The 26,345-nt window shown below is 44.2% G+C and overlaps 1 protein-coding gene and 1 long non-coding RNA gene across 5 annotated transcripts in view; one reads left to right on the top strand and one right to left on the bottom strand.

The window, feature by feature from the left end:
• Positions 1 to 1,979, bottom strand: part of PEBP4 (phosphatidylethanolamine binding protein 4) — a 214,399-nt gene extending 212,420 nt beyond the window's left edge. For 3 of the 4 annotated variants that reach the window (XM_019466951.2, XM_019466950.2, XM_019466952.2), the window contains exon 1: positions 1,779 to 1,979. The gene's annotated coding sequence lies outside the window, so the exon portion shown is untranslated. The remainder of the gene's footprint in view (positions 1 to 1,778) is intronic. The other variant, XM_019466949.2, reaches the window with a different exon arrangement.
• An 18,354-nt stretch (positions 1,980 to 20,333) lies between these two features.
• On the top strand, positions 20,334 to 26,126 carry LOC128776512 (uncharacterized). Its single transcript, XR_008421594.1, has 2 exons — positions 20,334 to 21,756; positions 25,452 to 26,126. It is a non-coding gene; the product is annotated as an uncharacterized LOC128776512 (long non-coding RNA).
• The last annotated feature ends 219 nt before the right edge of the window (positions 26,127 to 26,345 follow it).

The following is a 26,345-nucleotide window of genomic DNA, read 5'->3' as shown; positions in this document are numbered from 1 at the left end:
GAGGAAGAACCATATGTGTCCTGTGAAGTGCTGTGTCTGGCACCTAGCACAGTGCCTGAGAAACAGAAGGTGCTCTATTACCATTTAAATAAGGGAGGAGGGGAGCCTGGGTGGCTCAGTTGGCTGGCTGGGCAGCTGGGCGACCGACTTCAGCTCAGGCCATGATCTCATGGTCTGTGTGTTTGAGCCCCGCGTCGAGCTCTGTGCTGACAGCTCAGAGCCTGGAGCCTGTTTCAGATTCTGTGTCTCACTCTTTCTCTTCTCCTCCCCCCCTTGTGTTCTATCAAAAATAAATAAACATTCAATTTTTTTAAAAAATAAGTAAGGAAGAAAATAAGGGAAAGAGGGGTGGACATAGGCCTCCATGAATTTAATATGTGTCTCACTTCAGTTTCAGGGGCAGGGTTTGTTTCTCCCTTAATAGCATTCAGTGATACCTTCTTTCTGTTTTAGTTTCCTGTGCAGATATTTCATCCTGTGAGCACCCTAATTGTTTCTGTACCCCCCACAGTACTTTTAATAGAGTAGACACTTAAAAAATAAGCAAGCACGCACATTCAAAAACAATATGTTGCAAACAGAATATTCTAGCCTTTTGTTGTCTTTCATACGTAAAGAGTAGAAAAGGACCACAAAGTCTCCGAAAGTCTTTTAGTTCTCCACTAGAAAATTTTGCTTTTTATGTAACTTTTATTTCAGATGACCAATGTGGAAACTGTCTTGGAATGTAAAAGTATCAGAATGTAACTTTTGTTGTTATTTTAAGAAATGCTTGCTCTCCTTCTAGTCATGTTTTGAACTATAAATCTTTAACTTCTCAAACAGAAAATGCAGGAACTGGTGGTATTGACAGGGGTGGGGCAAGGGGGCAGTGGCAGAGAGAGCTCCAGAGTTGAATTTTCTAGCAGTTATGTTTCCCAAGAGTGAGGCAACTAGGAGAGTGTCTATGAGATAAGCCCAGCTCTGGCCCCTGACCCAAACACTCATTTTATCCAAGGTTTCTGCTGGACCTCCAACCAGAAATTGGGGGCTTGGGCCACTTCACTCCAGGAACATGAAGTCTCCTCTCTGAGAACCCCAGCTTGTTGGTCTCAGCAACCAACTGTTGACCTAATAAGCTCACTGCCTCAGCCTTATGATGTATGTATTAATGACTCACTTCATCCACAGAATGGAAAGGCCCAGATATGCTATGAAATGGTAGCATTTTCCAGGTTCATTTGCTGCCATATCATCCTCAGAAGAATGAATATTCTGTCTGTCCTCGTGGAGGTGAGCATTGAATGTAGAGCCCACTGGAGCTGCAGATTTACTCTCCACCCCTCCTTTGGTGCACAGATTGGATGTCTAGTTCTGCCCACATGTCTTCACATGAGAAGAAAGAGGAATTCTTCTTCCTTGGAGGATGAAATCAGGACCTCGCAAAGGAAAGAAACTTCTAAGTCTGTTAGAAGTAAGGCCTAGCTGAACTGAAATCGGTAACGCTAATCCCAGTCCAGGACTCTAATAGTGAGAAATGTGCCAAGGAGTCCTTTCTGGGAAAGTTAGAGAAATGTTTGATGCTCAAACACAAGCATGCAGAAATGCCCTGAGTAATTGCCTCAAACCATACAAGGGTAAAGAAATCGGAAATATGACCTAAACACTAATTCTCTTAAATTCTCTAGGCCACAGTTCTCATCCCTGAGAACTTCTCATTCTCTCTGTCTCTGTCTGTCTGGTCATTATGGAAAGTCCCTTCCTCGCATCAACCGGAGTGAAGAGCCCCTTTCACTTACCCAGAGCAGTGTAGGAGCTATTGGGCAGTGGCTGCAGGGAGGTGATAAATCTTGGCAGGTTTCTGGGCTGGACAAGGTGGGGAGCAAGTTCCCTCCAGGATGCCCCACAGATTGGGCCCTTAAGGTGATCAGGGTCTGCCAGTGTTGAGAATATGGGAGTTTTGGGAGAGGCTCCTGGAGTGCCAGGAGAGGAGGCAGCAGTTGGCCGTTGGGGAGGCAGTTGGGGAAAGTTCCAGGAAGTTCCAGGAAGCACCTAACATGAGGAGTGGGTAAGAATAGGAAAAGAAGAATGGGTGGGTTTTCCAGCATTCCCTTTTCCAAGGATTCTAAAGTCAAGAGCAAAAATCATGGAGTTGGAGACAATTCTCTTACCATTTCTCCTACCTTTCAGGATACACTGTGAGACAGGCTGAAGAGGCACCATAGATGCACAAAGAGATGGCTATGGAAGAATAAAGAGAGAAACCATTGAGACCAGAGTCACAGATAGACACAAACAGTGTAGAGCAAAAGGCACAGACACCGAAAGTAGAGAGGCAGAATTGGGAACCTTACTTGGGGTGGAGTAAGAGCCTCTTCTCCAATGAGTGTAGCCTGGAGCCTCAGAGGAATGCAGAAGGACAACACTTGTTCAAGCCCGGGAGCTGCCAAGACTATGTAGACTGTTTTCAGTAGGTAGTGTTTTACCAAAATGGGCAGTTGAAGCTCCTGTAACAGGTATTCAAGCCCAACGCAAGTCCCTGACTTTCAGGACTTGGGTTTCCTGCTGTTTAAATTTTTTTTTTTTAACATTTATTTATTTTTGAGACAGAGAGAGACAGAGCATGAATGGGGGGAGGGTCGGAGAGAGAGGGAGACACAGAATCGGAAGCAAGCTCCAGGCTCTGAGCTGTCAGCACAGAGCCTGATGCGGGGCTTGAATTCGTGAACCACGAGATCATGACCTGAGCCAAAGTCGGACACTTAACCGACTGAGCCACCCAGGCGCCCCTCCTGCTGTTTTAAATGACCACATCTGGGACCACAACCTTGATATCCTTCTGGAAAATTCTTCCCAGGAAATTCAAGGAGTTAGTGGAAATCCAGACATCCCAGATGAATTACATCAGAATCTCTGAGGGTAAGTCCTAGACATTAGTATTTTCAAAGTGCTTCTCATGGGATTCTAATGAGCAACCAGGCCTGAGAACCAATGTATTAAATATACATTGGCAGTAGGCATTTGCCAGATGCTGAAGGTATGAACATGAATGAGACTCAGACCCTGCTTCTGATGAGCTCAAGGCTGAGCAATGAACATAAGCATCAAATAAACTGCAATGACAAAATCGCCAACAGTGTGCTGAGTTTGGCCATGGAAGCATCCCTAGAGCAAAGAGAAAGGGGTATTAGTTACGTGTTTTATTTTATGTATCTTATGATGGTTTGACATCTTGAGGGCCTTGCTGGTTGGGGAGAGATGGCCCCTTCCAGGGTTAGCTGATTCTTAGAGATTGTGAACAACTCACCTTGGAACACACCTTTATATGCAAACCAACAATCTTGAGTCCATACCCTCCAACAACCTCCTTTATCCAGCCCTCACCCACTGAGCCAATAAACCCCTTTCCAGGGCCAGGCCTCAGGCAACTGAACACCACCTGCCTAGCTCAGAGCTTGTTGGCATTATTCAAACTAGCCAATCCTAAACTGTTTGCCCTGCTTCACCCCTTCCTTCCCAAGGAAAACATAATAAAGACTCTGGGACAGGTGTTTCCCTCATCCCTCTGCCTTCTGATTTGTCCCAATGCTTTTCCAGGTGGTGTGGTATGCCCCTTTCTCTTGGAAATGGTAAATAATTATTTCAATGGCATTGGCCTTTCTGTGTCTCACTTGGTCACCTATATAAATAAAACACCCCAGGGGCCCCTGGCTGGCTCAGTCAGTAGAGTATGTGAGTCTTAATCTCAGGGTCATGAGTTCAAGCACCACATGGGGCATGGAGCCTACTTAAAAAAATAATAAGTAAATAAAAGTAAAATCCCACAGTGCAATCAAGACAGAAGCGATGACTATCTTACAGGAGTGAGAATTGGATAAGGCTTTGAAAGAGAAGCAGGAAAGGGTATCTCATGAATAAAGGCACTGAAGCATAAAAGGGCCCCAGCAGTTGGTGGACTAGAGCAGGATGGAATTGCTGGAGCATTGAGCACAGGTGACCAATGGGGTGGGAGAGGGGACAGGATGCAGGTAGGGAAACCAAGCATGCTGGGCAGTTTATTCTTGTTTAAATAAGAGGTAATTTATGCACTTATCTGCTCTCCAACAGGCTCCACCAACTAACCCACTCCTTGGTTTGGGCTTCTGTGATATTAACAAGGTCATGGTAGAAACCCTTCACACTGGCACCAACATTTCCAGCCCAAGGAGCCTAAGGAAGAGAGAACAGACTGCAGAACCAGGCAGAGCTCCTTTTCCTGAGACAGAGCATGGGCTTTGGGTCTGAACTGTGGACTACCCCCTTGGTCAAGCTTCTTACTGTCTTGGCCCACTTCACCATCTTTAGAATGAGCACACTAATACATGTGTCATGGTTGTCGTGCAGATGAGGAGGGAAGGGGGAACACAGTACTTGACCCTTCATGTATTTGTTTCTATCTTTCTCCCCCCTTCAACCAGGACACATACTAGATCTGATGAGAACAAAAAGAAACACGTTCCATCAGAACTGCAAGATAGCATCTCATGAGAGGCCAACCAGTAACAGGTCAGTAAGAGTGTCTCTTCCAGAAAATCCCCATAAGGGGGTCCTTGTAGGTCTGTAGAGGGGATGGCTTAGTCAGTGTCAGCTTTCATCATCTTACTGTACTAAATTGAGACTTTGGAAGTTTCTTGGTTCCACATCCCAGGAGAGCCTTAAGAGGAAGCTACAGGGTAAACAGATGTTGTAAAATGCCACATGAGTTCAGATGCCCCTGTTATCTCCTGAACTTCTCTGGCAGAAAGGAAAGACTAGAAACAGATGGTCTTTTCTACCTCTGCTCTCTGCCTCTATGTGCCCTGTACTCTTGGACAACTTGGTCCACCACGCCTATCCCGATGACGTTGACTGAGCACCGACCAGGTACCAAGCAGTGTGTGAGCATGTAACCAGTGCTATCTCGTTTAATCCTCCCCATAGCCCTATGATGTGGGCACTAGTGTCCCCACTTTACAGCTGAAGCTTGGTGTCATATAGTTAGTAAACAGAAGAGCCAGATCCCAACCCAAAACTTTCTGAATCCAATCCTGTGTTCTTATCTTCATTAGGATGTCCTGGGCCATTTACCTCTCCCAATTTCAGTCCAAAGGCCTATTGATGCAAACGTTCCTTTGTTGCAACAAGCTCCATCTCTGATTCTCAACTCACCCAAAGTGCAGGGATCACACAGGCCATTTTGTATCCTCCTTCTTTGACATTTTTCTCCATGTGTCATCCATTCTCTAAGTCATTCAGTTGACAGACATTCACTGGGGTCCTTTCTGGGCCAAGTACTATGTACCTCTAAGGGTGCATCATCTTTGCCCCTACATCTGTGTACAATTAAGGGAGAAAAAGTGGTCTTATCTGAGTCTGAAGACAGATTTACTTGGTCCCTTCTGGGAAAGGTGACTGGAATAGCTGCCAGTTCAATGTAAACATCCACTGGGCCCAACCATGTACAAAGACGTGTTCGAGTTCTGGGGATTTCCTTTAGGATAGATACACTACAATGCTTGCCTCCATGGTTTAATGGGAAAAATAAGCATTTACTCAACCAACAGTGAAACCAGGCATCCTGTGATAAGAGCTATAAGAAAATATTCCAAATAGTGGGGACACTGGAAGGAAATAAAAGCAATTAGGATTGAGGAAGACTTCACAGTGGAGAGGGTAATTGCAGTGAGTCTCAAGGGCTGCTTACTCAGCTCATCTTTTTTTTTCCTTGAGGGGACTGGAATTTATGCATCACATCCATCCAGCGTGCCTGAGCCTCAAGCTCTGACATCTGATTGTTTCCCTGATTGTAGAGTCTGGTTAGATCAACCACCCCAACGTGCCTCACACCTGCCCCTGGCTCAGTGCTCATGGATGGGGCCTCCAGAGTGCCTCTCCAACAAGCCTGAGCACCTATCAGTACCTTCTGAGCAGTGATTTGGTTGGAGGGCTGAATGCTGTAGGACTGCCCCCTGGGGCAGTAAAGACAGCCAAGTCATTAAGTCCAAAACCACTGACGGTAAGGGAGCTGCCAGAGGCCTGGCCCATATTTCAGTGTTCCCAGACATCAGCCAGGGAATAAAGAGCAGGACTAGGACAAGGCCAGACTCTTGCTCCTCCCTGGGAAAGTCATTTGAGACCTCATAGGAAAAATCAGAGGGACAAGATCCTCTTCTCCTGGGTCTTGTCCAGGATGCTTATCTGGGGAGGGGGCTTTGTAAGGAAAGTACCTGCTAAGATCAAGGTGCATCTTTTGGGAACTCAGGTGGACTGCCTTATTTTATATGTGGCACCTATAGGTGTAATAATTTCTCAAAGCAATCCCAAGTGTATTCAGTTAAAAGGATTGGGGAAAGCCTCATCCTCCATGGCTCCAGAGGGGAGATGGGCCGAGCTACCCACATGCAGGTTTCTAGCTTCCAGTTCCCAGTGACAGGATGACCGGCCCCTGTTGGGCCACCTGGAAAACCACAGGGACCCATCAGCAAAGTGCTTAGATAGGCCCCATGATGCTCTGCCAGGGCCATTGTAGAAGGGATTCCATTCTCATAAAAGGATGGATTTGGATCAGTGGTTTTCAATCTGTGTTCTTTGGAGGTCTTCAGGAGCTTTGGGGGGTTTGGGAGTATTGATCTATTTTCTACATTAGGGCTCTGCTTAGGATAGGTACATGTGTGTGTGTATGTATACATATGTGTATATATATGTATGTATATATATGTGTGTATACATGCACATATATCACATGAACATGTGAACATACCTTTATCTGCATTTTAAATGATTCTGCTAGTAAATAGTCAAGATGTCACTGTATTAATTGATGTTAACCTATCTCTGCTGAGCCTTTGGTATCTGTTCTTCCACCTTCTCTATATGTGTTATCCCTTTTTATCCTCACAGATATTTCATGAGGTATGGAGTGATAGCTGCATTTTTCAGACAAGGAACCTGAGGCACAGAGAATATAAGAACCTTGTTCAAGGCACACAGCTAGTAAATGGTGGGCTGGATTTGAAGCCATCCATGATGCCTCTAGGCCTGTGCTCTTTCCCTCCACATTTTCCTGACCCATCCTCTCCAACTCTGAGGACTAGGGTTTGATGTTTCCTTGACAACATTGTGAATATGGCTGAAGTTAGCTTCATTGCCTAGCCTCCTTCTGCCAAGCTTTGTGTGCCACTTTCTAGGTTTTTTTTTTTTCAATTTTTAAAATTTTATTTTAGAGGGTCACCTGGGTGGCTCAGTTGGTTGAGCATCTGACTTTGGCTCAGGTCATGATCTCATGGTTCGTGGGTTCGAGCCCTGCGTCAGGCTCTGTGCTGACAGCTCAGAGCCTGGAGACTGCTTCAGATTCTGTGTCTCCATGTCTCTCTGTCCCTCCCCTGCTCATGTTCTGTCTCTCAGAATGAACAAACATTTAAAAAATTATAATGTTATTTTTTAGAGAGAGAGAGAAAGCATGCATGTGTAAGGGGGGGAGAGGGGCAGAGGGAGAGAGAAAGAGAGAGAAACTTAAGCAGGCTCCATGCTCAGCAGGGAGCCAGATGTGGGGCTCAATCCCATGAATTTGGGATCATGACCTGAGCTGAAACCAAGAATTGGATGCTCAGCCAACTGAGCCACCCAGGTGCCCCTTGTATGTCACTTTCAGTGTTCCCTCCAGGTCACTAGGGACCTCCCCAATCCATCCTATGGGAGAACAGTCAGATGGGAGGAAAAGGATCTTTCTGAAAGGTCATTTGCACATACAGCCTGGGTATTTTTTGATAGGTGTGAGAGGGAAAGTCTTCCAAAATTAGGGGTTTTAAGGGGGATATCCTGGCTGGTTAAGGAAGGAGCACTGTTCACATGGGGACCCAGTCTGACCACCGTTTCTTAGGAAAAAGCACTGCTGTGGGGAGTTTCTTTCCAGGTCCTATTCAAGCTTGAGAAATAACACTTCCCAACAATCAGGTTCCCCCCGCCCCCCACTGCCCTGCTTCTGGGCCTCCTCTGCCTTACTCCTCACTCTGTTCCAGGATTCCACTCTACCTGCCCTGGGAATGCCCACCATTCATTTTTGTGCTGCTTCCAAATCTGACCTCTCTTCAATGCCCACATAATACTCATTTCTTTCTTCAAGCTTTCCACAAGTCATCCTCCAGACCTACAACACTTAGACTGACATATCATTATTTGGCTTTCTAGTTCTATACGTCTTATATTCTCAGGTAGGCTACAAATTCCTTGATAGCAGCTACTATGTCTTTGTATTGGCAGGGGTCCTTGGGAAAACCTCCTTTTGAGTGGCTTGGGCTCCCCAGGTAGATGCCACTTGGTAATGACACTGTCTTCTTTTGGTTATCAGATTGCCTACTCAATTAGTAGAGCATACAGTCCTTGGGTTATAAACAGATGACACCATGACTTCCTCCAAAGACCCTTGAAGGAATTTCTTCTCTGTAGGACAACCAGTTGGCCACATTCACCAGATTTCTCACAGATGACTGCCCCGAGAGCATAGGGTAGCCAGAAGGATGCCAGCCCTTCTCTGCCAGCAGGGACAATGTGCCCTGCCTGCAATGGGAAAAGTAGAACTCCTTACTCTCCTCCAGGCCAAGACAGGAGACAGCATCACAAGTTGTTTTTTGACCTGTTCATTTCTAAGGAATATACCACCCCTCTCATATTGTATTATTTCATGATATTTTATCATATCATATATCTCATGTAGGGCCCATGGGGTTAGTTTCACCTTTGGGCTTAGGTGATTAGTTTCAACCTGATCAAAGAGACTTTCATTTCTTTATTTATCGCATTTAGGCACTGAGTGCTACACTTTGTAGGTACCCTGTAAACATTTGTTGAGGAATCAGTGGACACGTGGGAGCTCACATCTTTTGCTTTGCTGATTCAGGTGCATTCATTCCAAATGCACAGTGTTGACTACACCATCATTATAGTGTTGGAAAGTTTCCTTGCACTACTGAGGACACATATCTGAATATGTTTTCTGTTTGGTTTTCCTCTGGCCACCCAAAGCACTGTCACATGCACAAGCCTGCCTCTGTATGCAAGGCTGTGTTCCTGAAAAAAGGGTTTACAGACTTGTGAATTGGAGCCCACTGCAACTGCTCAGGCTCATGTGGCAAGCAAGCACTTACATAAGTGACTACTTGTTACCTAGTAATGGTTTCCCTTTGGGTTTGCTTAAAGCTATATCCTTGGTATATGACTGCTAAGGGATAAATTTCAAATAAGGTAAAATCAACACTTTCGTGCAGATGTAAAGTAAACACATCTTAAAATTTTTATTTAGCTCATCATTAATGAGGGAACTGGTAAGACCTTACATTCAGTTCAAAGGGCAATCCAAAGAATGGACTCACTGGTAGATCAGGAATATTGAAATGGACATGCAAATGGCAGCAAAACTGGCTTCTTCCACAAAGGGAATAGGCAGTTGAAACTCCACCACACAGAACTTATTTACACATCTATAGACAAGAATTGTTCTGCATTGTCTTTACTTATCTACAATCTATGGAATTATAAAACAGCTCAGGTCAATGAAAGAGGCAGAATCACAGAAAACCTGGAAGAATGTACTCTAAGCAATTTTCCATTGCAGACACTCAGTAATCTTGTTTGCTTATACGAACCTCTTTACATGACAGAAGTGACATTTGAAGTCAATGGAGAAAGAACTGGCTATCCAATAAATGGTGCCAGGGCAACTGAATTTCCGTATGTAAAAATAAAATGAGATATGATACCATAATTTACACAGAACAAATTTCAAGTGGATTAAAAAAATGAAATATTAAAATAGAAAGTTTTAAACCTTTGGAAGAAAATATAAGAGGGTATCTTTACGATCTTAAGGTAGGAAGGAAATATGACAGAAGAAACACAAACTATAAGAAAAAAGTGATATATTTGACCAGGGTTTTTTTTACGTTTATTTATTTTGAGAGAAAGAGAGAGAGAGAGGAGGGGGAAGGGGCAGAGAGAAAGACTGAATCCCAGACGCTTAACCACCTGGGCCACCCAGGCACCCCTACATGTGACTAGGTTTTAAACAAAAAAAATTTTTTTTCATCAAGAGGCCCCAGATATGGCGCACCTGGGTGGCTCAGTCGGTTGAGCATCCGACTTCAGTTTAGGTCGTGATCTCACAGTCTGTGAGTTCGAGCCCCATGTCAGGCTCTGTGCTGGCAGCTCAGAACCTGGAGCCTGCTTCAGATTCTGTGTCCCCCTCTCTCCCTGCCCCACCTCTGCTTGTGCTCTCTCTCTGTCTTTCAAAAATGAATAAACATAAAAATTTTTTTTAAAAAAGAGGCCCCAGATATATAAAATATTGCATTGCATACAGCCAATAAAAACTCAGCATGCAAAATTCATAAAGAGTTCCTACAACTCAAATCAGAAAAAGACCAATGAGGGGCCCTTGGGTGGCTCAGTTGGTTGAGCATCCAACTCTTGATTTCAGCTCAGGTCATGATCTCAGGGTCATGGGATGGAGCCCCACGTTGGGCTGTATGCTGAGCATGGAGTCTGCTTAAGATTCTCTCTCCCTCTCTCTGCCCCTCCCCTGTTCATTCTCTCTCTCTCTCTCTCTCTCTCTCTCTCTCTCAAAAAAAAGACCAATAAGCCAGCAGAAAGGGGCAGGTGTACCACAGAAAGAGACTGGGAGTACAGATTTCTTGGGAGTTGTACTTGGCTGCCTCTCCAATGCCTTTCAGATGAATGCAAGGATCTCAAACCGTTCAAAGGAGCCCAGAGATGTCACAACCTGGAAATTTGCTCAAAACCAACTATATTCCACTCTTCCACCTTGCCTAGATTCCTCAGGACACCAGACTGGCTAGAGATGTTAACAATTACAGTTACTCTGAATATTCTCATAGTGGAGGCCAATTCTGTTTCCATTATGGAAACTAGGATCTCATTCATTCATTCATTCATTCTTGCATTCAACAAATCTTGGAATGCCTACTTTGTGCCTGGAACTGAGGATATGGAGGGATGTCATCTCCTGGAGCCTTCTCCTCCAAGGCTAACCGTCAATCAGGGTGCCCTCCCAGATGAAGACAAACACCAAGGAAAGGCTCTGGGATCCTACAGTTCAACACACTCCTGTGAGTTTGTAGATTTCTGTTTGTTTGTTTGTTTCCAATTAATTTTATAACTACAGAGAAGTTACAAAAATAGTGCAGAGAATATTCTGTATACCCTGCACCCAGTGCACCTAATGTTAACTAATATCTTGCATGGCCAAAGAACAATGATCAAAACTAGGAAACTAACCTTAATATTATGCTATTAATTAGACTACAGAATTTATTTGGATTTCATGAGTTTTTCCACTACTGCCCTTTTTCTCTTCCAGAATCCAATCCAGGACCCCACACTGTATTTAATTGTCATGTCTCCTTAGCACCAGTCTATTACAGTTCCTCATTGCTACAGATGAGGATTTTGTCTCTCCCCCAAATTCATGCATTGAAGCCTAATCCTCAATGTATTTGGAGCTGGGGCATTTCAGAGATGATTAGGTCATGGGGGTGGAACCTTCATGAATGAGATTAGTGTCCTTATAAAAGAGGCCCCAGAGACCTTCCTCACCCCTTCCGCCATCTGAATGCACAGAGAGATGGTGTCCATTATGAACCAGAGAGCTGTTCTCACTAGACACCCAATCTCCCGGCAACTTGATTTTGGACTTTCTAGCCTCCAAGACTGTGAGAAATACATGTCTGTTGTTTATAAGCCACCCAGTCTTAGTATTCTGTTATAGCAGCCCCAAAGGACTAAGACACTCACTTTGTCTTTCATGACTTTGACGTTTTTTGAAGCATACTGGTTAGATACTTTGGAGAATGCTTTCTCATGATTAGACTGAGGTCATGCTCTATTGAGAAGGAGATCACAGAGGTGGCCTGCCCTTCTCAGTGCATCAGATCAGAGGGCATATGATGCTGATCTATTACTGATGATATTGACCTTAGTCACTTGGTTAAGGTGGTGTCTTCCAGGATTCTCCACTGTAGACTTGTTATTTTCCTCTTTGTAATTCAAATATTTGGGAGGAAATATTTTAAGATTATGCAAATATGCTGTTTGTGCTTAAGTTTTGCTGTGGGTTGTTTTTTAAACTCGTCTTTGCATTGGGTTTCATAAGACTGATTACCCCTGACAGCACCAGCCCTGCTGAGCTGCTCAGCTGAGAAAGTACACTTCCTGCTCTTTCCTTTTGTCCGCTGCCCACAATCACAAAGAAGCCACGCTGTTCCTGGGGTATCGTGTGGGTGTATAATATATGAAATATGAGAAGGAACTGGAAAGAACTTTAAATATGAAGGCAGGCTGGGGGCACCTAGCTGGCTCAGTCAGTGGAGCATGTGATTCTTGATCTTGGAGTTGTGAGTTTGAGCCCCATGTTGGTTGGGTGTAGAGATTACTTTAAAAAAATAAAACGCATTAAAAGTAAATAAATAAAGGTGCACCTGGGTGGCTCAGTCAGCTAAGTGTTCGACTATTGACCTCAGCTCAGGTCTTGGTCTCAAGGTCATGAGTTTAAGCCTTAGGTTGGGCTCTGTGCTGGGTGTTAAGCTTACTTTAAAAAATTAATTAATTCCTTAATTAATTAATTTAAAAATAAAATAAAATTAAAAAATAAAATGAGCCTGGTAGAGTACTGTATTTAAAAAAAAAAAAATGAAGACGGGGCGCCTGGGTGGCTTAGTCGGTTAAGCCTCTGACTTCAGCTCAAGTCATGATCTATGAGTTTGAGCCCGCCGTTGGGCTCTGTGTTGACAGCTTGGAGCCTAGAGCCTGCTTCAGATTCTGTGTCTCCCTCTCGCTCTCTGCCCCTCCCCCACATGCACCCTGTCTCTGTCTCTCTCAAAACTAAATAAACGTTAAAAAAAAAACGAAGACAAGCTGAAGAAGTTAACTTTTTCTTCTTTTAACAACCTGGACCAGTGAAGTCTGAGAGGAAGAGGGTATGATAGGGTAAACATGAACTTGTTTATTTCCTCAAAAACCTGGTGGACTGAGGCACAGTGTTGGGTAAGGAGAGCTTGAAGCATGGGGTTCATTTTAGGAATTAAAGCAAGGAAGCTTGACTCTATAGCATGGAATCCGTGACTCAAGAGGCTACAAGTTTGAAACGTGTAAGTTCTGTGAGGACATGGATGCACATGGATCCTGGATTGGCCCCGGAGTGCAGGGGGCCGGCATCACACAAACCTCGTAGCCACAATGTCTAGCAGCTCGTGGGGCATGGTAAACATGTGTGTGGCTTGGATGGAGGGTCCAAACCAGGCCAGCAGTCCTCAAGTTTCTGTACAAAGATGGTTGGGACCCTGCCTGGCTTCCAGGTTTGGGAATCCATTGTTTACTCTCTTTGAACTACTTGGGCATGGGAGGATATCAGGGCCACTAACACATGCCTCCTTATTCTCCTCCTTGTTTTCATCCTGCCTTAACAAATTCTCCCTCCACCTCCTACTCCAGGTACAGCCTCATCCAACCACATCTTGGGAGCACATTTCATCTTTCTAGGGTAGAATTAAATTAAGGATCTCCCACCAAGAAAGTAATTTGATCTCAGAATTAAATTAGTCCAGAATTCTGGTTCCTGCTATTAAATACTGGCTGTCCCTGTCCCTTTAGGTCTTAGGTACATGCCTGCAGTGGCCACCAACAATGGATGGCCCATCCCAACTCTACTTTGGCCTATGGTTACCTCGTACCTGGAAGGTGATGTCAAGTCTTGGTCCCCTGCCTTTTGGCCTGTTTGTAACCATGGAGACCATGGACTCAATGTTTTTGTTTTTATTCTTCCTCATGGGGTTTTGTGAGATACTACTAGATGATTCTTACAAAGTGCTAAAAAATGGTGTGGGGGGATGGGGTACACAGAAGTGGCTCCCTAAGTTCCACATGTGTCTTTGGAAGTTGCCTTTGAGAGTTCAACCTTAAGTCTGCTTCTTCAGTCTCCCCAACAATTGTGTAAGTTATTTTCCACACTGACACAACTCCTTTCTGCTTACCACAGTTAGAAGGACTGTATTTCTGCAACTGAACTCCTGACAGAGGCAGGGCAAAGAGAGAAATGACCAATAATGTAAGGAATCAAAATAAATTTATGATTTATAATCATAAATATGAAGGTATTTTAGGTTATAAGAAACATGTATAACACTATGCTAATCAATCTGAAAACACTGAAAACCAGTTAACTTTTCAGAAAACATGAAGATATTCAAATTTACAAAAAACTAAAAACACAAAGAAACAAATAGTAATGGAAACTTGAAAATAATAATAAAGAATTACTTTCTGGACATGTACTAGAGCCAGGTGGTTTTATGAGAAGATGATTTCTAAAATAGCAGGATATTTTATTTAACATCAATTGGTGCGGTTTGTTTGTTTTTTTTTTATTGCAAATAAATCCCAGTTTCTCCTACTTGCCCAGAGCTCATCATCCATCCTTAACTCAAAGGCATTCACTGCTGTATGGATAGGGCAGGGAGGGTGGAACAAGAAAGTGGCTGCTCAGCTTTGAGTTTCAAGGCACATTTTACTTTTTTGGAGAGACAGAGCCTGAATGCCAAAAACACCTGATTTTCAAGAGCCAGATTTTTGAGATAGAAGTTATTTTTATTTTGTTTTGTATTTTTAGAAACTCAACTTTACAAATCAATGGCTATAGACAAAATCGCTGAGGACAGAGTTTAGGATCACAAAAGGACAGATTTCTCACCCAAGAGCTGAAGGTGGTATTGATATACACCAAACAGAGTCTCTAAAGAGTGTTCAGCACCCTGGCTGTCTCCTGGTAGAAACCGAGGGGCAGGGTAAGAGAAACCCTGAATAGTTTGAAAGGAGTCCCAGGGCAAAGAGCCCTTAAGGCTGGCTTTCCATGGCCCAACAAGCCTTGGAGAACACAGAACAAAGGGGGTAAAATCAAATGGTTGAGAGGATCATCTGGGTGGATGGCAAGTGGGATTGCCCCCTTACACCCTGGACAGTTGAGAGAAACCAGACAAGCCCCAGGGACCCATAGAAGTAGTGAGTATGCAGGCAAGGAAATCTGGAGAGTCGTGTCAGGACAACAGAGACACAGTATTCATGGACTCACTGCCAAGCAGATGCTAGAACTGGGCTGGGCACATCTGTGCAGAGGCCCACACGTGGCAACAGGAACCAAAGACAGCAGGTGGCTCCAGGACCAAATAACTCATTGCTTGCTAGAAAGATAAGTCAGCCTCCTAAAATTCAGATCACCATGGGGAAGGGAGAAAGGGGAGGGGGGGGAGTGGATTTCAGTTTATACTCTAAATTGACATGTTTCAATACAAAAGTGGCTAAAATTACTAGGTTTTCTCTCATCAGCAGAAATGGAGCATCTTTAACTATCTGATATTGAGAGCTGACAGCTACATATCTGAATCTCTGAACCTGTGCAAAATTCATACTTGCTATAAAAACTTAATGATTACAGATAGTTGCCAAGTCAAAAAAAATGTTCACCATTAGAGAAATATATATAAAGTTTCCCAATACATTTTACAAAACTAGCACAAGTGTGACAGTAAAACCTAGCCAAGTCCAAAAGAGAGTAACTACCAATCTTTCATATGAATAGAAAAGCAAAAATGCCAAATATGCTAGCAGGTCAAACCCAGCAATAAAAAGAATAGTTGGCTATAAGCAGGTTAGCTTTATCCTGGAAATGCAGGGTGATTGAATAGTAATACATCTATTAATGTAATTATCCCTTTAAAAATGATGATCTCAGGGGCACCTGGCTGGGTCAGTCAGAAGAGCATGTGACTCTTGATCTCAGGGTTGTGAGTTCAAGCCCCATGTTGGGTGTAAAAATTACTTAAAAATAAAATCTTAAAAAAAATTATCATCTCAGGGCACCTGGGTAGCTCAGTCGGTTGAGCATCCAACTCTTGATTTCAGCTCAGGTCATGATCCCAGGGTTGTGGGATCGAGCGCCATGTCAGGCTCTGCACTGAGCATGGAGCCTGGTTAAGATTTTCTCTCTCTCTCTTCCTCTGCCCCTCTCCTCCGTTCACAATTGCTTTCTCTCTCTCTCCCTAAAAAAAGAATTAAAAAAATTATCATCTCCATTCCAAAAAAACATTTGATAATTTCCAATGTCCATTCTTAATATTAAAAACATATATTAATGGAAAGATGCCCCTTGTTCATGGATTGGAAGACTTAATATGGCTGAGATGACTTCCTGGAAATTTAAAAAAAAAAAAAGCTTTTGTGCATCAGAGGACACTATCAACAAAATAAAAAAACTCACAAAATAAGAGAAACTAGTTGCAAATCACATATCTGATAAGGGATTAGTATCCAGAAAATATAAAGAACTCTTAAGACTCAACAACAACAAAAACAAACAACCCAATTAAAACATGACCAAAGGACTTGAACAGACATTTCTCCAAATGAGATGTATAAATGGCCAACAAATACATGAAAAGATGTCCAACATCACTAGTTCATTAAAGGCATGCAAATCAAAACTACAATGACATACCATCTCCCACCCATTAGGAGGATATTACCAAAAAATCCCAGAAAATAACAAGTTGGTGTGGAGAAACTGGAACCCCCATGCACTGCTGGTGGGAATGTAAATGGTGCTGCCACTGTAGGAAACAGTATGGAGGGTCTTCAAAAAAATTAAAAATAAAACTATCATATGATAGAACGATTCTACTTCTGGGTATATATCCATTTGAGGAGTGTACCAAGAAGACATGACCAGGTGGTGGAATGGGTTAAATAGATGATGGGGGTTAAGAAATGCACTTGTGATGAGCACCAGGTGACATAATGGAATTGTTGAATCACTGTATTGTACACCTGAAACTAACATAATACTGTATGTTAGAAAGAAAGAAAGAAAGAAAGAAAGAAAGAAAGAAAGAAAGAAAGAAAGAAAGAACCACCAGTTGACCAGTGAGCTGGACCTGGGCAATTGGAGGCTCTCACCCCTTTCCTGTCTTTGCAATGTGTGTTCCACTTGCCTTCTCTGCTCCCAGAAACTGCCCCAAGGATACAACCTCGAGATAGAAATGTGGTGTTGAGACTATCTGGACTGGGTACATGACTAAACCAGTTAAATCCTCTATACAAACCTTTCAGATTCTGGCAGGCAGGTGTAGAGATCTGTTCATCTTGCGTCTGCCCAAGACAGGCCTCGTAAGTAAGTTCCCTTGCTTATCAAATCTGCCATCTACTACGCTAGAGTGGTCTGTCTCTTTCTTTCTCTCCTTGCCCTCCCTGTACCAGGACTGGTTTCCGATTACACCCAGAAAGTTCCTGAGGACGTTGCAGAATAGCAATACTCGAAAGAGATGTAAGCAGGACCTTGAAGAGAGGTTTGCACACTCATGTTCATCCAGGATTATCCACAACAGCCCCAGAGTGGAAGCGACCGAAGTGTCTATCCACAGAGGAATGGATGGACAAAATATGATATATATGATATATATTTATGATGAAATATTATTCAGCTTTTAAGAGGAAGGAAATTCTGACACAGGCTACAACATGAATGAACTCTGAAGATATGATGCTAAGTGAAAGAAGCCAGTCACAAAAGGATAAATACTTTATGATTCCACTCATATGAGCTACTTAGAATAAGTACTCAAATTCATTGAGACGGAAAGTAGAACAGTGGTTGCCAGGGACTGAAGGGAGGGAAAAATAGAGAGTTACTGTTTAATAGGTAAGGAGTTTCAGTTTCACAAGATGAAAAATGATCTGGGGTGTTATGGTGGTGATGGATACACAACAATGTGAATGTACTTAATGCCACATAACTGTATATTTTAAAATGGTTAAGGTAATGGGGCGCCTGGGTGGCTCAGTCGGTGGAGCGTCCGACTTCGGCTCAGGTCATGATCTCACAGCTCCTGAGTTTGAGCCCCGCGTCAGGCTCTGTGCTGACAGCTCAGAGCCTGGAGCCTGCTTCCGATTCTGTGTCTCCCTCTCTCTGCCCCTAACCCACTCGCATTCTGTCTCTGTCTCTCTCAAAAATAAATAAACATCAAAATAAATAAATAAATAAATAAATAAATAAATAAATAAATAAATAAAATACAATGGTTAAGGTACTAAATTTTATGATACATATTTTTTACCATAATTTAAATAAATAAAATTTTAAGTTCATTTATTTGTTTGTTTATTGAGAGAGACAGAGAGAGCATGTGCATGCACACGAGCACAGGAGGGAAAGAGAGAATCCCAAGCAGGCTCTGAACTATCAGTATGGAGCCAGACTCAGGGCTCCAACTCAGGAACCCTGAGATCATGACCTGAGCCTAAATGAAGAGTCTGAAGCTTAACCAACTGAACCACCCTGGTGCCCCTAAATAAATAATTTTTTTAATTAAACACAAAATCTCTAAAAAACTACAACTATATCTAGGTCAACCTTTAACAGGAAGCTCTTTCTAAACATATTAAAATAAGATCTACGTTAAACCAACACATACGTGAAGAAAGTTATAAAAATTTAATATGAAGGAAGTTTGGAATTTTTAAAGAAAATTGACTGTGGAGAGATACCTACATATCTAGTTGAAATAGCTTCATATTTAAAAAATATCCATTACTGGGGAAGCTGGTGGCTCAGTCAGTTAAGCATCTGACTCTTGGTTTCAGCTCAGGTCAGTCATGATCTCACGGTTCGTGAGTTCGAGCCCTAGGTGGGGCTCAGTGCTGCTGGTGCGTAGCCTGCTTGGGATTCTCTCTCCTTCTCTCTCTGCCCCTCACCTGCTCTCTCTCCCCAAATAAATAAATAAACTTTAAAAAAGATTTAAAAAATATCAATTATCTTCAAATGAATTTATAGATATAAAGTAATTCCAATAAAAATTTGTGAGTGTTTAGTGCAAGTTTAGAAAATAGGTCTAAATTTCTTTTGGAAGAAATCAATACAGCAGAATTGTCAAGAAATTTTTTGAAACAAATGTTAATGGGGTGTGGAAGGGAGAGAGCATGTCTTATTTATTTTTTTCCTGTAAAGCTAGGATAAATAAAACATTATGTTTCTGTTACAAGAATAAACAGCTCCATGAGACAGACATGAAAACCTAGGAGCAAATCTAAGTATGGGTGAATATTTAATACATAATGAAAGTTGAGATTTAAATTAGGGAAGTACAGAGGCTAGGATAATGGGCTATTCAGAAAAAAAATTAATTCCAGACAGTTCAAGTCATTAAACATGAAATATGAAACTATAAAAGAATGAGGAAAAAATAATATAAAATATTTATATGATATTGGGGAGAGAAAGGCCTTGTTATGATTTAAAGCAAAGAATAAAGCCAAAAGCAAGAAATGGACGTCTCTTAAGAGAGAAAACTCTGAAAGTTCTGAAGGCCCATTTACAAGTGTAAAATTATTAAATAAACAAGATAAAAATCAAGCGACAAAGTAGGGGATAATATTTACAACAAATGACAAAAGATTAATACTCTTGATATATAAAGAGTCATTATAAATCAATATGAATAAAGTACCACTTCCCTGAAAAATGAGTAAAGGTCACAAACAAGAAAAAAACCAAACCATGACTGGGGTGCCTGGGTGGCTCAGTCAGTTAAACGTCCAACTTACGCCCAGGTTATGATCTCATGGTTCATGAGTTTGAGGCCTGCGTCCAGCTCTGTGATGACAGCTCAGAGCCTGAAGCCTGCCTCAGATTCTGTGTCTCCCTCGCCCTCTGCCCCTCTCCTGCTCATACTCTGTATCTCTCTCAAAAATAAATAAACATTTGAAAAAATCATAATAAAAAAATAAACAAAAAACATGACTGAAACAATGCTCCTGCTCACTGGCAACAAAGATCGCAAAGTCGAAACTAGGTACGTTTTGATGCATAATAAATGCCAAAAGCCTTAACCCAGAAATTCTACCAGGAATTTACTGAAGGAAATGCAGCATTATTTGTCTTAGCAATAGTTTGGAAACCATATAAGTAAGTTTAAAAGGAGGGCATGAGATTTTTTTTTTAACTGATTGTCTTTCATGTAGAATATAAACCATTAAAAATAATGTAAAAAATAGCAAGTGCTATGGAAAGATACACACACTTATATATAGTAGGGTCCGAGGAGGAACTTGAAGGCACACTCAAATTATTTGGGATGAATCAAGGGGGGGGGCTACTTACAATCAAGTAAAGGGGCTACTTACAAAGGTGAGGGCAGGGTACCAGGGAATCTTAAGGGGTGGGTGGTGAAGTAACCAGAGCCTGGGAACAGCAAACTAGACCTCAAGGACTTCGGGGAGGGGAGGGTAAGGACTAGAACAAGCTCAGGGAGGTGCTTAGGATGCAGGATTCGAGGACACATTCCCCCTCAGGGTCGTGCAAGAGACAGTGAGTGCCTCCTCACATGTTTGTGCCAGAGGCACCGGACTCACCTTATCCTAGTCCTGGCCCTGGGGGAGGAAGCTATTAAAGGAATCCAGAAGGAAGATCCTGTAGAAAAGTCTGCAAGGAGAGGAGCTGTGACCTTTAACAGGGGGCTGGAGGCAGCCCAAGGTGACCCACAGAGAGGCTGCCTGAGAAAAATACCTGCTCTCACTTTGCTCCCATCGTCTCATCTTCCTGCAAGGCTTCCTTCCTCTCACCAGACCCACCTGGAAGCCAGAGGGCAAGGCTGCTTTATAGTTGGCCTCCTCCTGGACAGACCACAGGACAGAGAAACAGTGGATCCAAGGGGGCACAGAGACTTCCATAGAACAACATAAAGTTAAGCAACACACAGGCAAGTTCCAAAGCACTATCTAAAATCTGATGCCCATTTTTACGTAAATTTTATTTAGTGGGATACCTGGGGTGTAAGATTACATTATGGTTGATTTTTAGATAGTTTTTGCTTTTATATGTATTTGATATATTTAATGGAATGAATGTCATAAAAAGAAAAAAAGGGAAACATTCCAAAAACCGTATATAGGTTATGGCCTTAAGATGAAGTAAAAAGCCTCGATGAAAAAAGTCAAAATATTTACAGGGGTTGCTTTTGGATTCTGAGTGTGTAAAGAGAGGCATGGCTATTTCTGGGGGGGCAAGCATGCGAGTTTTGTTTTTGTGTGTGCATCCTAATCCTTTTCTTTCTTTGAAAATGTCCTGAAGTGAATGTCTTGCTGTCATAAATCCAGAAGCTACATTCAATAAGTAGATCGGAGAGAGAATAGATGGGTAGAAGACGCGAGAGGAGAGAGAAAAGAATCTCCATAAATAGCCACCTGTCCTTCATGTGAGCTGACATCTCAAGCTCACTTATATTTATCTAATGTGTAAAATGATATGATTTCTCAAGGCCCTTTTGCTCTAAAATTCCTTTTAAGGAAGAAACACAACCCTTTTCTAACAGACCTCATAACCTGCGGTCATGAGACAAGGCGGAGCAACCCGCGGCTTAGGAAAGTAGAGTACAGACACGGAGGAGGAGCTGGGAGCGCCACCTCCCTGCAGGCACGGGCATTACAGCTGACTGCTAAGGGTCCTGTTCCTGCTCCAGGACACGCTGTTCTCGGCGTGCCTTCTTCCTGAGGCCATACGCTGACCGCCGCTTCGTTCCCTGACCACTTAGAATTCCTGCTGACTGTCTTCTACAGTCTCCTGTCTTCTAAAACTACAACGCTTGCCGACAGAACTCCAGCGGAATCCACCTTCTTGCCTTATCTTTCCGTAAAGGTTGTTGAGATATGGTAAGACACAGAGACATGCAGAGGACTGTCTTCAAGGAAGAAGTTTATACTCACAGACCCCTGGAAACGGGAGCCAAGGCGCACCCACCATGCAGGGCCACACGGGGAAGTGCGAGTTTCCATCAGAAGGCAGAGGAAGCAAGGGAGAAGTAGGGGGAAATGTGGGCGATAACTTTTACTATGGCTTCCGTGAGAAAGGCAGTGCAAGGCCATGAAAGCAGATTGAAGATTGGCTCGTTGAAGAATTTTATGGACTCTAGGGCAGAGGGCTGTCCCTAGTCATCTGGTGCTGGACCCTGAGGCGATTAGGGCAGGGGAAGAATGGCCCTGAGGGAAACAGTCCTTTAAGAGTCCTATTAAGGAGGTGGTTGGGGGTGTGAGCTCTGGATTGGTTGGTTTGCGTATGGAAGTGATGCTCGCAGGCAGGTCGTTTTCTATCTCTAGGAGTTAGCTGGCCGTGGGAAGGGCTCTCTAGGATCAGCCAGATGTTAAAACATGAGAAAATCCAGCAAATCAAAAGGCATGATTAATGCAGGGGTAAAGGCTCGACCCCCCCCCTACCCTTGCCCTGCTTCCGGGAAAGCTCTGAAGGGCCACCCTAGCTCCACAGCTCCCAGAGGGCTCTGCCCAGGCCTTTGTGACCCTGCACCACACTCCAGCTTCTGACTGTACCCAGTCACTGCAATAGCTGTACTTTCTCCTGGAGATATGCTCACCCTATTGCCTCTGGGCCTTTGCACGTGTGTCTTGTTTGCTCTGTCAGGTGCTTCCTCAACACCCTTGACTTCTTCCCCCTGCCTGGCTAGCCCCCTTCTCAGCTTCCTGTCTCTTTTCAAGTCACTTCTTCAGGGAAGTCTTGATCCCCTGTCGCCTCCCTTCATAGGCAGCCCTTACTAAATTATCCCTGAGTGAATAGAAAGTGAATAATGGTGGAGGCGCCACTCTTTTCATCATAGAACCCCCTCCTCTCCACTGAGGCAAAGACAGAAAAGCAAAGGAAGAGACCCATGGCGAATACTGGGCCACACTGGTGGCTCCGGGGAGGACAGTGGGGGAGGGGAAGCCAGGGGTGGGGGGCAGAGTTAGAGAGGCTGCACCTGCGGAAGGAGGGGCGACACAGCAGTTTTTCTCCTCTTTCTGAGCTTCTATTCCTAAACAAAGACAGGCTTGTCCTGTTCTCCGCAGCCTCCTGGCCCACCACTTGGGACAGATGAAACCCACCCCATGCACCAGCTTTGCCTGGGGAGTCACTTCCTCACTCTGGGGCCTCCAGCCAGCTCTGATGGGAGTCATGTGATCACTTTGGTGTGCATGACAGCTCCCCAGAGTGATGCTTTGAGGGGTGACCTTGCTGCCCAGGACAGAACCAGCTCCTTGCGAGCTTGCTGATGTATGTAAGGGTTGGGCTGCTTCCTGGGCCTGGGGAATGGGGTGGGGTGGGGTGGGGTGGGGCAGGGGCAGGGGCACACTCGATTTTTCTCCACAGATATTTGGCCCCAATTTTCAGGTCCAGGTTACATAACACCTGAGGAGAACTACACTCCCCTGTCACCCACACCTTTTCCCTTTCTGTGGAGCATTTCACAAGCGCAGCTGCTTCTCAGAGAAGGTCTATTTTGGGAGCTGTTTTCATTTGACCTATATTAAGCACAGTCACAAGGCAGAGGCAAGTTGCGGGGTGCAGGGTGGCCTGCTTGCTCTTTGTGCTTTTTTAGTGTTACGGGTGAGAAAACCAGACAAGCTGGTGCCCACAGCTCTGGAGCTGAGACTCAAGTGGCCCAAGGATCTCACCACGGCATCAAGCTACAGAAAACTCTAGGCTCAGAGAGTCCACCTGTAATAGTGCAGCCCCATGGGGCCGCGTCCCCAGTTCACAGCTCTGATTTGCGTCCCCCTGAGGCCCTGCTAAAAGATAATACCTTAGTCACTGCAACAGTAGTCAGGGAAAAATTTAGGCTCCCTGCAGGCCCAGAATCTACCAGGCCAGGAAGAGTCCTGGCCTGTGAAGCGCACCCGGTAGAGTTGTAATTGGTCATCAAGCCCCTCCATAGGGAATTGTTACTAATTGAATCACATGACCAGCAGGGGGAGAGAAAGGGCTGCAGGGAGCCATCTGGCCCAGGCACTGTGCACAAATAGGTACCGCTTGGCGTCCCCTGCACTTTGAGGGCCTGTGGAGAAAATGACAACAGAAGTGATTAACTCGCTAAGTGCCCCATTTGCCCCTCTTCAATGGGGGTATCTCCTGCACCACCGTTTTCCCCCTTGCACCTCTTTTTGTCTTCCTAGAAGCAGAGGCCCAGTTCCACGGTCTAAAGTTCTGACCACGCTGCAGATCCCCAAACCTGCCTGTCTGGCACCTCCTCTCTCCTGAGGGTCCGGCCCATATCTGCAAACAGTTGTCCCACTGATGCATCACATTCAGAAATGCAAAGCAGAACTGCCCGCCTCCTCCACACTCACGTCAGCCCCCACCCCAGGGAGCTGCTGTCCGCCTGGTCTCCCACGTGCCCCACACGTGTCTGCCTTTGACAGGCAGAATGGACACCGACGGGGACCTCCCTAGCCAGCTGGCGAGATGCTGGTGTTGCATCCCCTCAGGACTGCCGGGAAAGAATCCTGGCTTTGTACTGTGCAGCTGGGCCTGTGCCCACACCCCTTGCAATCCAGTCAGCCAATCGCTCCCCTCAGGATGCTGAGTGGTCGTGCTCGCCCGCCTGAGTGATCAGGTGACTCCCCCTAGGGTTGGGAAGCAGCGAAGGAAGTGGGGAGGCCACTCCCCTGGGAGAGCTGGTAGATGGCCTTGGTGAGGAGGGGGAGGGACAGAGAGAGGCTGTGGCAGCCGAGGTGGCTGAGGTGTGAGCCAAGTGCCAAAGTGAAAGGAAATTTTAAAGCTTGAGTTTTTGGCTTTGAGGGGTGGCAAAACTGGGGATGGAGGAGAGAATGGGTAGCACATTCTAGGCAGGGACACAGCCCTGAAAAGGAACAGAGGTGGGGTCAGGCAAAGCCCATCCCTCACACAGGGTACGTGCGATGCTCTGAGAACACAGCAAAGTGGGGGGTGGGAGAAAATGGCGGAGCCAGCTTGAGGAGGCTTGAATCCAAAGTATCCTTCCAGCTGGGCGGCCCCTTTCCTTCCTCTGATCTCTCTTCCCATTCCCTGGGACAGGACAAGTCCTACCCCCCCCCCCATTACCCCAAGGGGCTCCTGGAGTGGGAGTGTGGAGGCAGTAAGACACTTTCTGCAGGCTGAGACAGAGACCGTGGCAGGCAGAGGACTGCGGACCACCCAACGGGTCTCCCAGGGCAAGGTGTCCTCTCTCCAGGGGCAAGGATGCCTGGGAGGTGGGAAAGCCACGACAAAAGGACAAAAGGAAAGGACCGTGAAAGCACAGCCAAGTAGAGGCAGTGGGGGGATTTGAGAAGAAAAATCCATTTTGCTTCATTAAGGAATAAAGAACAGGCAATATCATTTTCTACTCAATGAAATACTAAAAAGAAAAATAATGGGGTGGGGGGAAGGAGAAATCCCAAGAAGGAATAGTGTCATTTTCAGTTGGAGTAAATGTCAGAAGCATTGTTTCTGTTGATATGGCATTATCAGTAGAACACTTTTTTTTTTTAAAGAAAAAAATACATATCAAGATGCAAGTTCTCACTATTTAATTCAGTTTCTCCTGTTTCTGCTAATTTAGAAATGTTCCAGTGAAGAAATAAAGGCTTCTTTTGCACCGACAACATGCTACTCAAAGGCAGGAAAATGACTTTCACCCCATAATTCCGGCACTCAATAAACACTTGTTGAAAGAACAAATTTGCAAAGAAAGAAGCTCCTTGACAGTTATGAATTAACTCCAGAAGAACTGGTTAATTCCATCATAGTGTATCCATTGGTGATAATATTAGGCAACTGTTAAAAAGGTATGGATTAAAAAAAAAAAGCTGTAAAATATATTTGGAGACAATTCAGGAACTATGAGTATCAACTGGGTAGTACATGATATGAAAGAATTTTTGTTAATTTACTTCAAGGTGATGATGGTTTTGTGGTTATTTATGTAGGAGAATGCATGTTAAAGTATTTCAGAGTAAGTGTCATAATGTTTATGTAGGGGCCAAGGACAGCTACCCTAAGATGGGCCACTTTAGCATGAAGATGATTTTGAGTTAAAAGCAATCAAAACCAGGTGTGCCTGGGTGGCTCAGTCGGTTAGGCGTCCAACTTTGGCTCAGGTCATGATCTCACAGTTTGTGAGTTCGAGCCCCGCGTCTGGCTCTGTGCTGACAGCTCAGAGCCTGGAGCCTGCTTCAGATTCTGGGTCTCTCCATCTCTCGGCCCCTCCCCTGCTCATGCTCTGTGTCTCTCTGTCTCTCAATAATAAATAAAAACATTAAAAAATTAAAGAAAAAAGCAACCAAAACCCAGCAGATTCAGGAAAATCTCTTTACCTCCCCCTCAACTGCCTAAAAAGAATTTAGGTGGAGGAAGAGAGCTGTCGCCATAGAGAACTACATTATGATGTGAACCAAGTGTTCTAGACAGGGAGGAACCTTGGAAAGCCTGTTTGATCTAAGTCCTGTGAGTTGTT

Source organism: Panthera pardus, unplaced genomic scaffold (genome assembly GCF_024362965.1).
Source record: "Panthera pardus isolate Hobbes unplaced genomic scaffold, ASM2436296v1 HiC_scaffold_13, whole genome shotgun sequence".
Classification (NCBI taxonomy): Eukaryota; Metazoa; Chordata; class Mammalia; order Carnivora; family Felidae; genus Panthera; species Panthera pardus.
Note: the sequence above shows the minus strand (reverse complement) of the source record. Positions and strands in the feature narration are given on the sequence as shown.